Source organism: Salmo salar, chromosome ssa08 (genome assembly GCF_905237065.1).
Source record: "Salmo salar chromosome ssa08, Ssal_v3.1, whole genome shotgun sequence".
NCBI classification, from domain to species: domain Eukaryota; kingdom Metazoa; phylum Chordata; class Actinopteri; order Salmoniformes; family Salmonidae; genus Salmo; species Salmo salar.
In genome coordinates, this window is record NC_059449.1 from 20,562,904 (window position 1) to 20,578,590 (window position 15,687).

The 15,687-nt window shown below is 41.7% G+C and overlaps 1 long non-coding RNA gene and 1 pseudogene across 1 annotated transcript; both read left to right on the forward strand.

Annotated features, from left to right (window-relative positions):
* The first annotated feature begins 4,051 nt into the window (after positions 1 to 4,051).
* On the forward strand, positions 4,052 to 5,456 carry LOC123744287 (GTPase IMAP family member 9-like; annotated as a pseudogene).
* Positions 5,457 to 11,117: 5,661 nt separating this feature from the next.
* On the forward strand, positions 11,118 to 11,913 carry LOC106610454 (uncharacterized). Its single transcript, XR_001329914.2, has 3 exons — positions 11,118 to 11,160; positions 11,318 to 11,386; positions 11,542 to 11,913. It is a non-coding gene; the product is annotated as an uncharacterized lncRNA (long non-coding RNA).
* Positions 11,914 to 15,687: the final 3,774 nt, after the last annotated feature.

Genomic DNA, 15,687 nt, shown 5'->3' on the forward strand with positions numbered 1-15,687 from the left:
AGAGGTTAATGAGCGAGCTAGGATGGACGTAGTCAATATAACTATTTGTTCAGTACAGCGACAGAATTCAGAACATGGGACGTTTTTACAGTGTTCTCCCTGTACACCAAGTCAGAACCTTAGGATAAATAAAGGGGGCATATAAGCAGACTATGAAAGCTCTTACAATATTCGATGATTACATTTCTCAAAAACGGGTCAGACCAAGTCAGAACAGTAGATGAAATTAAGAGGTGAAAATATACCAAACTATTAGGGTGAGGCACATGGGCTACTAGCAGCTTACTACACAACATAGACTTAGAATTAAATTCTTAGCTACAGTATACTTATCTCCCTGGCATATTATATAACTTATGCAGCAGCATTCAAGACATTTTTGGACTCCCCTTGTTGTGCTGCGCTCAGTTGAAAATGTTGTATGCAAATTTTGTAATCAAACTTTGCCATTAAAGTCTTGCATTTGCTGGATTTATGGTGCTTTCAAGACAACTGGGAACTCTGAAAAAATTGTTAAATCATGATGACGTCAGTGATCTTCAGCTATTAGCTCTAGAAAGAGGCCAGAGTTGCGAAATTACAATTCCGAGTTGGATAAAAGTTCAGAACTTGTTTTCCCAGTTGTAGCTGGTTTTTACCTGAGTTTCTTTGATTGTAATGAAAGCTAAGATTAATACAATTTGCATCTGCATATTGCCAATAAATGGTGATGGGGTCGGGGACTTAGAGAATCTACTTGTTCGAGAGTGGTTTGTGAGCTGTACAGTGTCTCTGCTGTATAGTGTAGGTCCAGTGTTTCATCAGTAGGTGGCGCTATTTTACATCATTGTGCCTTGGAATAAGCATCACCAATAAATCACAGTTCAAACTTGTATTGTTTGTTATAGTAGTTTCTACCTGGCTGTAGAATGCCATGCATTTTCAAGAAACCACCAACATATGACCTTCATCTGCAATTAGGCTAAAAGATATTCACAAGTTGATCATGACATGAAGCAATATAGGCCTATTTCAGCACAGGATGGGTAGAGGAACATCAGTCTGTCCAGCAGATCGTGGTTTTAGATGTAAACAAAATTTGGAGATGGGATCAGTGTGTTGTCAGAATCTCTATTCTGAATATTGTCTTAGTTTGTACCTTGGTCCCAGATATGATACAATAAATTAAATCCTTTGTCCCAGATTGGTATCAGGATTGCACACACCACCTGTTCAGGGCTGGTCATTTCTGCTCCAAACACTTAACATTTACCAGTAGTCTGCTCTATTCTACATGATTGTGCCTGAATCATTTCCTGGTTACTCAAATGCATATTGTCAGGTAATTATGCGTACTGGAAGCATTTAATGCACAGGGTCATGTTCAAGGCTTGAATTACAGTTGAAGTAGTTTATTTCTGAAATTAATAATATAGGCAATTTATTTAAAAAAGAATAATACATTCACTAACCACTTAGCTATATCCCTCCGGATGGAATTGATGATCTCTTTGTCTCCAGAGAAAGACATGTTGGCCCCCGTGAGGAGGTGTTACACAGATCCCTTAAAAGGCATTTGAAGTAACCTGTAATCACTGCCAAAGTTGCTTCAACAAAGTACTGAGTAAAGGGTCTGAGTACTTACAGTGGCAAGAAAAAGTATGTGAACCCTTTGGAATAACCTGGATTTCTGCATAAATTGGTCATAAAATTTGATCTGATCTTCATCTAAGTCACAACAATAGACACAGTGTGCTTAAACTAATGACAAATTCTATTCAATATCGACAAGAAAAATACATAATTAAAAACATTAACCGTGTAGGTTGGAAAAACGTATGGAAGAGAAGAATTGTCACTGAATTACCACAGTTGTAATGTTTGTTTATGTATCAATTAATCCCATAAGGGATGGGTTGCCAATTTGACACAAATACAATTTCATTCATAAAATGTAATTTATTCCATCCACTCCAAGCTGTCTTTTTGCCTTTTCCATGAAACTGTTAGGCTTCCATGCATTTACAGGTTGTGATACAACCTGACAAAGCCAAACTCGCATTCCAAGCTTCTCGTAGATGGTGTTGATGCAAATCTCCTGCTAGTTTTTCCCCCATACCAAAAGCAACCCACAGCTTTATGGTTGGATAGTCTTTGGTAAGATAGAAGAACAGATCAGCAAGGAGGACGATGATAGCTGTATCCAGTGTTGGAATGATAATGTTCTGTGCACCCTTTGAAGGGCATCTTTCAGATGAAGGCATACTCATGTGTCTGCCTCTTCCTGGTCTCATTTACATTACATTTAAGTCATTTAGCAGACGCTCTTATCCAGAGCGACTTACAAATTGGTGCATTCACCTTATGATATCCAGTGGAACAACCACTTTACAATAGGGCATCTAAATATTTTAAGGGGGGGGGGGTTAGAAGGATTACTTTATCCTATCCTAGGTATTCCTTAAAGAGGTGGGGTTTCAGGTGTCTCCGGAAGGTGGTGATTGACTCCGCTGTCCTGGCGTCGTGAGGGAGCTTGTTCCACCATTGGGGTGCCAGAGCAGCGAACAGTTTTGACTGGGCTGAGCGGGAACTGTGCTTCCTCAGAGGTAGGGGGGCCAGCAGGCCAGAGGTGGATGAACGCAGTGCCCTTGTTTGGGTGTAGGGCCTGATCAGAGCCTGAAGGTATGGAGGTGCCGTTCCCTTCACAGCTCCGTAGGCAATCACCATGGTCTTGTAGCGGATGCGAGCTCCAACGAAGCCAGTGGAGAGAGCGGAGGAGCGGGGTGACGTGAGAGAACTTGGGAAGGTTGAACACCAGACGGGCTGCGGCGTTCTGGATGAGTTGTAGGGGTTTAATGGCACAGGCAGGGAGCCCAGCCAACAGCGAGTTGCAGTAATCCAGACGGGAGATGACAAGTGCCTGGATTAGGACCTGCGCCGCTTCCTGTGTGAGGCAGGGTCGTACTCTGCGAATGTTGTAGAGCATGAACCTACAGGATCGGGTCACCGCCTTGATGTTAGTGGAGAACGACAGGGTGTTGTCCAGGATCACGCCAAGGTTCTTAGCACTCTGGGAGGAGGACACAAGGGAGTTGTCAACCGTGATGGCGAGATCATGGAACGGGCAGTCCTTCCCCGGGAGGAAGAGCAGCTCCGTCTTGCCGAGGTTCAGCTTGAGGTGGTGATCCGTCATCCACACTGATATGTCTGACAGACATGCAGAGATGCGATTCGCCGCCTGGTTATCAGAAGGGGGAAAGGAGAAGATTAATTGTGTGTCGTCTGCATAGCAATGATAGGAGAGACCATGTGAGGATATGACAGAGCCAAGTGACTTGGTGTACAGCGAGAATAGGAGAGGGCCTAGAACAGAGCCCTGGGGGACACCAGTGGTAAGAGCGCATGGTGCGGAGACAGATTCTCGCCACGCCACCTGGTAGGAGCGACCTGTCAGGTAGGACGCAAACCAAGCGTGGGCTGCGCCGGAGATGCCCAACTCGGAGAGGGTGGAGAGGAGGATCTGATGGTTCACAGACAGTCTCATTCCAGCATTGATGTCAGAGAGCCTTTTGAGGCCACAGACTCATCAATTGTAGCATAGCTCTTTTCCATCTTCAGATTCATCTTCACACCTTGTGTCGACATTTTGTCAACATTCATCCAGATGCCTTTTCCTGGCTTCTCTCTCGTTGAGTGTTTTAGACTTCATCTTTCTATGTGTCCCACACAATATCCATTCTATTGCACTTTTTCAACTGGTGCTCTACCCAAGACAGTAAGACACTGCTGCCATATTTTCCTAATGTGGAAACTTAGTGGGTAGGCAAGGAATGGACAATGACAGCGCTGTCAATGGTGTTTCCTTTATTTTGGCAGTTACCTGTATATAATGTCATTGTTAAGTTGATTACAGTTTGTAATTTTATAGACCAAAAATGTAAGTCTAAGAAGCAACGTGAGACTGAAAATGTAGCTTTAATAGATGTTCAATTAGATGGCCAAACAGAAAGAACATCAATATCAGACTTTTCTATACAGTAACATTTTATTTTTTATCCAATAGAGACCCGGATTGCTCTGGTTGGGAACACTAGACCTGGTAAGAGCCTGACAATGCTCCAAAACATGACTGGTGAGTACTTAGTCTTCACTTCACTGTACAAGATGGTGATGGAAACTGATTTGGACTGTTCTACCTTTTATTCATTACAAAACAAATCATGCCTTGCAAGGAATGGGCTAAAATATAGGGTCATTTGTGTGCTTGTCAGAACACTACTTTTAATCTCCATACTTCTTCTATTCCATCACTTCCCAGTATTGCCGGTGCAATGACCATAAGTCTGATATGCCTAGTTGTGTCTTTGAAAACGCATGTGATAAAGCTATGCATTTTCATGTAAGCTATGTCCTCTGCAGTGTTGATTGATTGTTAGTCATAATAGAAAAAAGGCTAATATGCAACTGACTTGTGATGTTCCACCCTGGTCATAGGCCTCCCAGGAGTTCTCAGAATCAACAGTTAACAGCTGCTTTACCAACAGTAACAACTTTTCCTTGTTATCCAACAGAGAAACAGATTGTGCTGTTGGGGAAGACTGGTGCTGGGAAGAGTGCAGCAGGAAACACAATCCTGGGGACGAGATTGTTCAAATCAAAATTAAAATTCCAACTCTGTGACTAAAGATTGTGATAAAAAAAATGAGAAATGGTGTGGGCAGAGTATGGCTGTTATTGACACCCCGGGGTTGTTTGACAAAGTTTACACAGGAGGAAGCAATAGAAAAGATCAATGTGCATCAACCTCTCTTCTCCGGGTCCTTATGTGTTCCTGATTGTGATCAAGCTGGGAAGATTCACTGAAGAGGAGCAGAAAACAGTGAAGATGATTCAGAAACTCTTCGGTGACGAAGCATCAAAATACAACATGGTTCCCTTCACACATGGAGACAAACTTCGGGATGGAACAATTGAAGAATTTGTCTGGAAATCCAAATCTAGTAAACTTAGTTGACCAATGCAAGGGGGGATATCACGTCTTCAACAACAAAGATAAGAATCCCTCCCAGGTCACTGAGCTGCTTGAGAAGATAAACAACATGGTCATGATGAATGGAGGAAGCCATTACACCACTGAGATGTTCCAGGAGGCTGAGAGAGAGATTGAAGAGGAGAAGAAAAGGATCCTGAGAGAGAATGAGGAGACGAGAAACAAAGAGGAGAAACTGAAGAAAATATTTGAAGGAGAGGCTCTGGAGAAAGCAAGAATGGAGCTGAGGGAAAAACATGAAAGAGAGGCTCGAGAGAAAGCTGAAAGAATGAACACAGCTGGGCATTATGTAGGTGTTGCAGGTTCTGTTGCTGCAAGCGGAGCTACTATTGGAGGTCTTATTGCAGGACCACCTGGTGCAGCAGTGGGTGCGGTAGCAGGAGTAATTGAGGTGTTGTTTGAAGAATATGTTTGCTGTATACAATAAAAAAATATTTATTTGACTTGACTGCTAAGTAATTCAACAATATAACTGTTTTAGTATGTTTATAATCATATTAGTATCCTAGCAATAGTGATGATCGTGTTATGGGTTAGGTAGATCATTCTATGTGAAGTGGTATTGGCTAGAGGGAAGTAAACAAACATCTGTCCATAAGGGTGGGATAGGAGCCAGCTGATAGATCATCATTTACTCTTACATAATATTTTCTCAATGTGTTTGTCATTATATTCTCTTATTAAGATGTTGTATATCAGAATTTATTAGAATAAAAATAAGTGTTCTCTCTGCATATAAGAAGAGCAATTATGTGACTGACTCCCTGACCTCAAGGCACAGAAGGGGGGGGGTCTGTGCTTGTGACTTCATATCTTGTCTTTGCAGTTGTATGACCCAGTGTGGCAAATACATCTAGCTTGAGCTTTATTTGAAGTCCGGCTTGAATTTGTACTAGAACAATTGGCATTGTCGGCAGGATTTACCACAATTTACAGTCCAAATCAGTGGAACAGGAGCCGGTACACAAAAACGAGATAGGCAGAGTTCACATAGCTGTTTCCACTCATTCTGACATCTTTGGGAGATGAGGGTTGTAGGCTGAATATAAATGATGGGAAACTGACCTAGAAAGCCTGGATTTATTCAGTAAGCCCATTGTATATATGCGACTGGTTGGAGCCCCTAAGGGGTTCAGCAACCAGAAGGTTAGGGTTTTGCCATCTGAAGTTCAGGGGATTGGCCACCAGAAGGTTAGGGTTTAGCCACCAGAAATGTAGACTATTTAAGTGTCTGTATTGTTTGTGTAGTATGCAGATAAGTTTTCGGCGTTTTCCGGCAGTAGTGGCTGTCAAGGAGGAGACATTGTCACTATCTGGTAATGTGAATGGTGATCGACTGTTGCCTGTGAGTTCTAAAGGGGGCTCACCTCCGTGGGTGGAGAAGAACATAAGTATTAAGAAGTTATTTGAAATCGATGTGTGTGTATATATGGCTGTGGACTGGCTGAGGCGATAAGTAAAGAGATTGGTTTGTGCCCTAGAGGGGCTAAGTATTAGAGACCGATTGTGTAGCAATAAAAAAACATTAGTTGTCAATACAGGTAATGTGTGTTGTCAACAGTGATACTTGAGGAGTGACACTGGAATAAGACATTATGTCTCCCATAATCTCCAGTAGTAAATTGGCAGACGCTTCAGTATGGTTCTCAACACAAGGTATCAGGTCCCTTGACTAAATGATTAGGGACCCATACTGTAAAAACAATCCAGGGAAGTGGGTATCCCTACCTGGAAACATTTTAATAGAGAGTAATAGTGCCCTGGGTGAGGATATCTAAAAACCCTATACACCATTGGGAGAGGAGCATGAATAATAACTATTGAAATGGCGTCCTGGGGTCCCGACACTCCCTTAAAATGTGGACTAGAGAAAGATACATTTATCAAAGTCATAGAAGCGGGGAAAGAGGCGCACGAGCAATCTACCAATTTCGTCTCGAATACGGTCAACAACAACAAAAAAATCAGATCTAATAAGGAACTTGGAGATGCTATTGTGAGCTGGCAAAGTGGCATAAAAAAACAGTCAGAGTCCGGCTGAAATTTGTACCGGAACATAGAACCTAGAGTGCCTTGCAAAAGTATTCATCCCCCTTGGCATTTTTCCTATTTTGTTGCATTACAACCTGTAATTTCAATGGATTTTTATTTGGACTTCATGTAATGGACATACACAAAATAGTCAAAATTGGTGAAGTGAACTGAAAAAAATAAATACATAAAAACAAATTACAAACGGAAAAGTGGTGCGTAGATACAGTTGAAGTCGGAAGTTTACATACACTTAGGTTGGAGTCATTGAAACTTGTTTTTCAACCACTCCACAAATGTCTTGTTAGCAAACTATAGTTTTGGCAAGTCGCTTAGGACATCTACTTTGTGCATGACACAAGTAATTTTTCCAACAATTGTTTAGAGACAGATTAGTTAACTTATAATTCACTGTATCACAATTCTAGTGGGCCAGAAGTTTACAAACACTAAGTTGACAGCTTGGAAAATTTCAGAAAATTATGTCATGGCTTTAGAAGCTTCTGATAGGCTAATTGACATCATTTGAGTCAATTGGAGGTGTACCTGTGGATGTATTTCAATGCCTTCCTTCAAACTCAGTGCCTCTTTGCTTGACATCATGGGGAAAGCAAAAGAAATCAGCCAAGACCTCAGAAACACATTGTAGACCTCCACATGTCTGGTTCATCCTTGGGGGAAATTTCGGTTCAAGGTACGGCTGAAGGTACCACGTTCATCTGTACAAACAATAGTACGCAAGTATAAACACCATGGGAGCACGCAGACGTCATACCGCTCAGGAAGGAGACGCGTTCTGTCTCCTAGAGATGAACGTACTGTGCAAATCAATCCCAGAACAAAAGCAAAGGACCTTGTGAATATCCTGGAGGAAACAGGTACAAAAGTATCTATATCCACAGTAAAACGAGTCCTATATTGACATAACCTGAAAGGTCGCTCAATAAGGAAGGCACTGCTCAAAAACAGCCATAAAAAAAGCCATACTACGGTTTGCAACTGCACATGGGGACGAAGATCCTACTTTTTGGAGAAATGTCCTCTGGTCTGATGAAACAATAATAGAACTGTTTGGCTATAATGACCATCATTATGTTTGGAGGAAATAGGAGTATGCTTGCATGCCAAAGAACACCATCCCAACCGTGAAGCACAGGGATGGCAGCATCATGTTGCGGGTGTGCTTGGCTGCAGGAGAGACTGGTGCGCTTCACAAAATTGATGGCATCATGAGGTAGGAAAATGATGTGGATATATTGAAGCAACATCTCAAGACATCAGTCAGGAAGTTAAACTTTGGTCGCAAATGGGTCTTCCAAATGGACAATGACCCCAAGCATACTTCCAAAGTTAAGGACAACAAAGTCAAGGTATTGAGTGGCCATCACAAAGCCCTGACCTCAATCCCAAAGAAAATGTGTGGGCAGAACTGAAAAAGTTACACCAGCTCTATCGGGAGGAATCGGCCAAAATTCACCAAGCTTATTGTGGGTAGCTTGTGGAAGGCTACCAGAAACGTTTGACCCAATTAAACAATTTAAAGGCAATGCTACCAAATACTAATTGAGTGTATGTAAACTTCTGACCCACTGGGAATGTGATGAAAGAAATTAAACCTGAAATAAATCATTCTCTACTATTATTCTGGCATTTCACATTCTTAAAATAAAGTGGTGATCCTAACCAACCTAAGACGGGGAATTTTTATAAGAATTAAATGTCAGGAACTCTGAAAAACTGAGTTTAAATGTATTTGGCTAAGGTGTATGTAAACTTCTGTCTTCAACTGTATGTATTCACCCCCTTTACTATTAAGCCCCTAAATAAGATCTGGTGCAACCACTTACCTTCAAAAATCACATAATTAGTTAAATAAAGTCCACCAATCTAAGTGTCACATGATCTGTCACATGATCTAAGTATATATACACACACCTGTTCTGAAAGGCCGCAGAGTCTGCAACACCACCAAGCAAGCGGCACCATGAAGACCAAGGAACTCTCCAAACAAGTCAGGGACAAAGTTGTGGAGAAGTACAGATCAGGGTTTGGTTATAAAAAAAAAATATCAGAAACTTTGAACATCCTACAGCGCACCATAAACTCCATTATTAAAAAATGTGAAGAATATGGCACCACAACAAACCTGCCAAGAGAGGGCTGCCCACCAAAACTCACAGACCAGGCAAGGAGGGCATTAATTAGAGAGGCAACAAAGAGACCAAAGATAACCCTGAAGGAGCTGCAAAGCTCCTCAGCGGAGATTGTAGTATCTGTCCATAGGACCACTTTAAGCCATACACTCCACAGAGCTTGGCTTTATGGAAGAGTGGCCCGAAAAAAATCTGTGTTTGGTGTTCGCCAAAAGGCATGCGGGAGACTCCAAACATATGGAAGAAGGTACTCTGGTCAGATGAGACTAAAATTGAGCTTTTTAGCCATCAAGGAAAACGCTATGTCTGACGCAAACCCAACACCTCTCATCACCCCGAGAACACGATGTTTTTCATCAGCAGGGACTGGGATACTGGTCAGAATTGAATGAATGATGGATGGAGCTAAATACAGGGAAATTCTTGAGGGAAATCTGTTTCAGTCTTCCAGAGATTTGAGACTGGGGTTCATCTTCCAGCAGGACAATGACCCTAAGCAACACTCAAGTGATTTAATGGGAAACATTTAAATGTCTTGGAATGGCCTAGTCAAAGCCCAGACCTCAATCCAATTGAGAATCTGTGGTATGACTTAAAGATTGCTGTACACCAGCGGAACCCATCCAACTTGGAGGAGCTGGAGCAGTTTTGCTTTGAGGAATGGGTAAAAATCCCAGTGGCTAGATGTGCCAAGCTTATAGAGACATACCCCAAGAGACTTGCACTATAATTGCTGCAAAAGGTGGCTCTACAAAGTATTGACTTTTGGGGGGTGAATAGTTATGCGCGCTCTAGTTCTGTTTTGTCTTATTTCTTGTTTGTTTCACAAATAATATTTTGCATCTTCAAAGTGGTCGGCATCGTGTAAATCAAATGATAAAACCCCCCCCCAAAATATATTTTTATCCCAGGTTGTAAGGCAACAAAATAGGAAAAATGCCAACGTGGGTGAATACTTTCCCAAGCCACTGTGTCACTACTGAAAGTTTAACTAGCTAACTTTTCTGATCAATAAAGCTTAATGAGATCCATGTGGATTCTCTTCTGTGTTCATTACATGACCAACACACAAAACATTTTAAAAAACAGAAAATAACAGGATTGGGTGTTTCATGCAGCAGGAGCCTCGTTTGGAGGAACAGATGCAGTGTCAGTTGAATTAAATTAAACTGAATTGACTAGAACCATAGATTATCATGTGATCATATTTCAAGACAAAGAGCAGATATTACACTCAATGTTTTGTTTTTATTCAGTGAGGACATTTTTCTTTAAATAACACAATTATCATGACACAGTTTATTAAAGCTGGTAATTCCCAAATTATGATACTTACAGTAACAATGCTAATCAGAAGTGCCTTGCATGCTGAAGAATGGTTCTCGTAGAAAAAAATAGAGGCCCTTTCAAAACCAACCCCTAACTAGCCCCTTCTTGTAGGCCAGGGGTAGGCAACCCTGTTCCTGGAGTGTCTCAGGTACTGCAGGATTTGTTCCAACTAGGCACCATACCAGACCAACTGAGCTAGTTGATCAGTTCAGTGATTGCCTAAATTCAACACATCTGGTCTTCCATCAAAAACATGAAGTACCTGCGGCATTCCCGTAAGCTAAATATGATGTGGCTGTGCATGGCACTGATTTGTGTGTGTGTGCGAGCAAGTAGAAAAATATGTTGACTCACCCTACTTGAAGAGAAACGCCAAAGACATCCTCCTGTCTTTCAAGTTGTTGAAGCGGTCTATGAATCTCATACAGCACACGTGTAACAGGGTTATATTGGTAATTCCCATTGCCACTTTATTGTTAAGCCAATGGGTGTTTGGTTTTATTTTTGTCTTGCCTTCACCTACTCAACATGGCATCTTATTGGCTGGTTTGCGTAGCTTGCTTACGAGGGAGGATGTTTCATTTAGAATCGTCCCAGTGAACAAGCACCGAACCAGCGGTAAGTTGTTTGTTGCAAAGCACTGTACGTCAAAAGTGATTTTTATTCTCCCAAGTGATGATTTAAATATTTGTTGTGTATTTTGTTGTAGAGATTTCCAGCTAATACTAGCTAGCAACTTACTGTGTCTGGTGGGGGGTTTGTATATTTTGTACAGTGCGTGAGTGCAGAGTTGGATCGTGAGTCGTGCATTGCATGACGTGCAATTTTGTGCTGTTCCTATCAGGTACATTGTTAAAGATATTATATTGTATATTGTAATTGTATTATTTTGCTAACTACATTGCCCATTGAACAAGCACCAAACTAGCGTGCGTGAGTGCAGAGTTGGATGGTGAGCCGTGCATTGCATGACGTGCAATTTTGTGCTGTTCCTATCAGAATAAAGCTCCACGACTGGTGTTACAAGTTGGAGTTTGTGTCGGTTATTGATTGTACACAACGCAAGAAGAGTACTGTTACAGTGGTGCCGTGACCGTTCTTCTGGATCAGATCTTCCTTCGCTGGATTTCCATCTCAGAACTTCGCCGTGGTTGCCGTTGAAGAATCAGATAAGAAGGCAATATCGCATTTCGCCAGAAGAGGGCCCTACTGCGACGTTTTACTATCGAAATGGATGATTTCTCTGGTTGAGACTTTCTCTACTTGTTTATTTGCAATTCTAACGTATATCTGATATAAGTAGGGTGAGTTTTACCAGTGTACTAGATATAGGTTAGATTTTGACTTGAGGTAAAAAATAAATATTTTGCCATTGACATTTTTATTAGTCTGTTGATTTCCCATTATTAACATGGAAGGTGTTGGGAGAGGTAGGGGTTTCCTGACATTTCATCTGTCACCATCTGTTGGTAGGGGTTCAGCCAAAATTCCAGTTGCTTCTACACCTATGCCTAAACTGGAGGGTTTTGGGAGTTTTGATGATAGTTTACCTATGGAAATGCCCAAGGATGTGTATGAAAGAGTTTTGCCAAATACAGGGAGTGGGGAGGTCTCCATGGATTTCATAGCAGACATAGTACAGCAGATTGGTCATTCCATTGGGGAGAACATTGACTCCTGTTTGGAGTCAAAGGCAATTGTTGGACATGTTGCGGACAATGTTATGGGGAATGCATGCAGCTCTAGGGGTATGGATGTGTCAGGCCTGAACCTGGTATTGAAGTCTGATATCAGGGAACCGGTGTACTTTCGGGGGGATGGCTCTGAAAAGTGCACAGTGCATGAGTGGGAGGATATGGTCATGGTTTACATGTGTAAGAGGGGCGTATCTGTGATGGACCAAGCAGATGAGGTTATGGGTAGGCTTATGGGAAGGGCCCGCGATGTTGTTAAAGTGGGCATACGCAGCAATCCCTCCGTTGATTTATCTAAAGGCCCGAGTCCCATCTTTGACATACTGAAACAACATTTTAGTGACCCTGCTTTTTCAAGCATGCCCCTCGCTGACTTTTATGCCACATTACCTCTGATTGATGAACAACCATTCGACTATTGGCTCAGACTGAACAGGGCTATGGAGGTTGCTGAAGATTGTCTAAAGAGACAGAAAAAAAGTGTTGAAGACCCATCTCGTGAGGTCACAGTCATGTTCATCAGACATTGCCCTAACGCTGAACTGTCGCTTACCTTTAAGTGCAAGCCATTACAGCAGTGGACCGCTGCAGATGTTCATGAGAGGTTGGATGAATACAGGAGGGAGCAGAGGTACTCTCACTTATCTAAGGTGACCCCAGCCATCGCAACAATGAAGCAGGAAGTTGGTGCTGTCATGCCTATCACCATGCCTGCTGTGAGGCCCCAAATGGAAGTACCTAATGTGGTGCCTTCACCAGCCCAGAGTATTCAGGGCTCAGCTGAGCCGATGGAACGTGTCCTTGCAATGCTGGAGCTTGTGCTGGAGCAGAGGCCACAACAGTCTGACCGTAAGTTCCAAAAAGGGAATCGGTACATCGCAACCTGATAATGCCAGTCAACTTTCTTCCTCTTCCCCATGCTGCCATTGACGAGGGAACAGACATGTCTGGGTTAACAGAATCTGAGGAAATGAATGACAGCCTTGTGGTCTCAGCTGCCATGGACACTGCAGTGGATGATGATGCTGAGTACAGAACAAGAGTGTGGGTGTCAGAGTTGCCTTCTAAAGGAACAGGTGACTGACCTACCAAACTCGGACCATTCCTTAACTGATCGGTTATGCACTGACTGTGTTGACAGTCCCACTATTGCAATAGTACACAACACTGTCACTCCTTATGCAGTTGAAGGTACTCGGGGTCGTATTAGGTCAAGGGCAGGAAGACTATTTAAACCAGTGTCAAGACTGATTGAGATTATGAATCAGCAGAAAGTTGGCTCTTGAAGGTTAATATGTGAATAGAGAGGGTCAATGGTATTGACATGTTTTATTTGTTTTGTTTTTACATCATTGTGACCATGATTAGAGGTTGCAGGATGGTAATGTGACGGATATGATAAAGTCTCTTATGGTAGTTTATTTTATTACTTGGATGTTTTAGTCACTGAGTGTACTTAACATGTAACAGGCATGTTTGCCTATGAGGGTTAAGGGGATTGATCAACCACCTTTCACTCTAATTCTCAAGGAGAATAGTCTAATGACTGGAATATTTAGTGACTGTTTAAAAGCAGGGTCTGCATCCTCGATATACACAGCTTTACCTTTTAGTTTTCTCTATTAGGTAGTATAAAAATATAGCATTGTTTTTTTCACTGTACATTATTCTGTACATATGTTGAGTGTCTCTGTACCTGGTATGTTTGCACAGTGTGGTTTTGTATTTTTATAATTTTTCTTTGCAAGTGGAATTCAGTAGGGGGGAGTGTAACAGGGTTATATTGGTGATTCCCCTTGCCACTTTATTGTTTAGCCAATGTGTGTTTGGTTTTATTTTTGTCTTGCCTTCACCTACTCAACATGGCATCTTATTGGCTGGTTTGCGTAGCTTGCTTACGAGGGAGGATGTTTCAGTTAGAATCGTCCCAGTGAACAAACACCAAACCAGCGGTAAGTTGTTGGTTGCAAAGCACTGTACATCAAAAGTGATTTTTATTCTCCCAAGTGATGATTTAAATGTACAATTTATATCAATTTGTTTGTAAATGTTATTCGAACATCACACAAGATGCAACGGTTTTTGGTGAATATTTGTTGTGCATTTTGTTGTAGAGAATTCCAGCTAATACTAGCTAGCAACTTACTGTGTCTGGTGGGGGGGGTTGTATATTTTGTACAGTGCGTGAGTGCAGATTTGGATGGTGAGCCGTGCATTGCATGACGTGCAATTTTGTGCTGTTCCTATCAGAATAAAGCTCCATGACTGGTGTTACCAGTTGGAGTTCGTGTCAATGATTGATTGTACACAACGCAAGAAGAGTACTGTTACACACGCACAGGTAGAACAATGAGCCAGACGGTTCAACAGATGTAGAAATCTGAAGCATTCATTTGGCATTTCCACCACCACCAAATACTGTATGTTGATGAGAGGAAGCCCAGTGTCCGGCAGTGGGAGAAGATGGAGCAAGATGGATTTTGGCTGACATTCTGCTAATTTTCTCATTGATGAAACATTTGATCTCAATTCAGTTCTCTGTTTCCAAAACTAAAATCTCTTTCGAACAGAGTACACAAAGTTTTGTAGACTGCCCTTTACCAAAGTTAATTTTTTTTTATTGTTTAGAAGGAGTGCAAGGACGAATTGAGTTATTGCACATGCACACTTCACAGTAGGATTTCCCTAATTGAATATGTAAATATTTGGCTAAAATGCTTGCTCGCTAGCCTAAATTCCTTTCATGGGCAACGATGCATCAGGCTTGTTAGTTAACATTAGCCTACTACGTCTATCTACATATTGAACTTCCATCCCCTCAGGCCAGGGGGACACTGTATGAATTTATGGTTGGATCAGAATCGCTGTTATAATCATTGTTGTGTATGGAAAATTTAATAAAATCACAAGTCCAAATCTCTATTTCCATCCATTGCTAATTTAAGAAAAGGGACCATTTTAGCTAGCTAGCCACCGGAGGACAACGGTAAAAAGAGATGAAGCCAAATCCAACTGGCTTCCTTTGACATTTTATTTTTGTGTGCCAGAGCTATTCACAGTTGAGCTCACTCAGTTTAGCTCAATGCTGATTGTTTATTCTTATTTTTATTTTTTTTATCATGAGAGGCCAAATGCTTGCTGGCTTCCCTTGCATTCAATGCTACGGGTGGCAACAATGTCATAATCTTTTTGTCAAGACAGCATCAGATAGCAGGGCTACAATACTAAAAAAGATGGTCTTTGTTTCGCTCGCTCTGATGCTTTCTCCGGTGAGATACATTCAGCCTCTTGCAAATTGAAGGAAAAGTATGAAAAACAGAGAGACAAGGATAAATCATTTTATGTTTATTGCTGGGGAAGCCTGGCTTCCCTTTGCATCCATGAATACACACCGATGGTAGAATCTAAACTGTGTGCTAAGTTACCTTGACTTTTAATTTAATTTATCAAT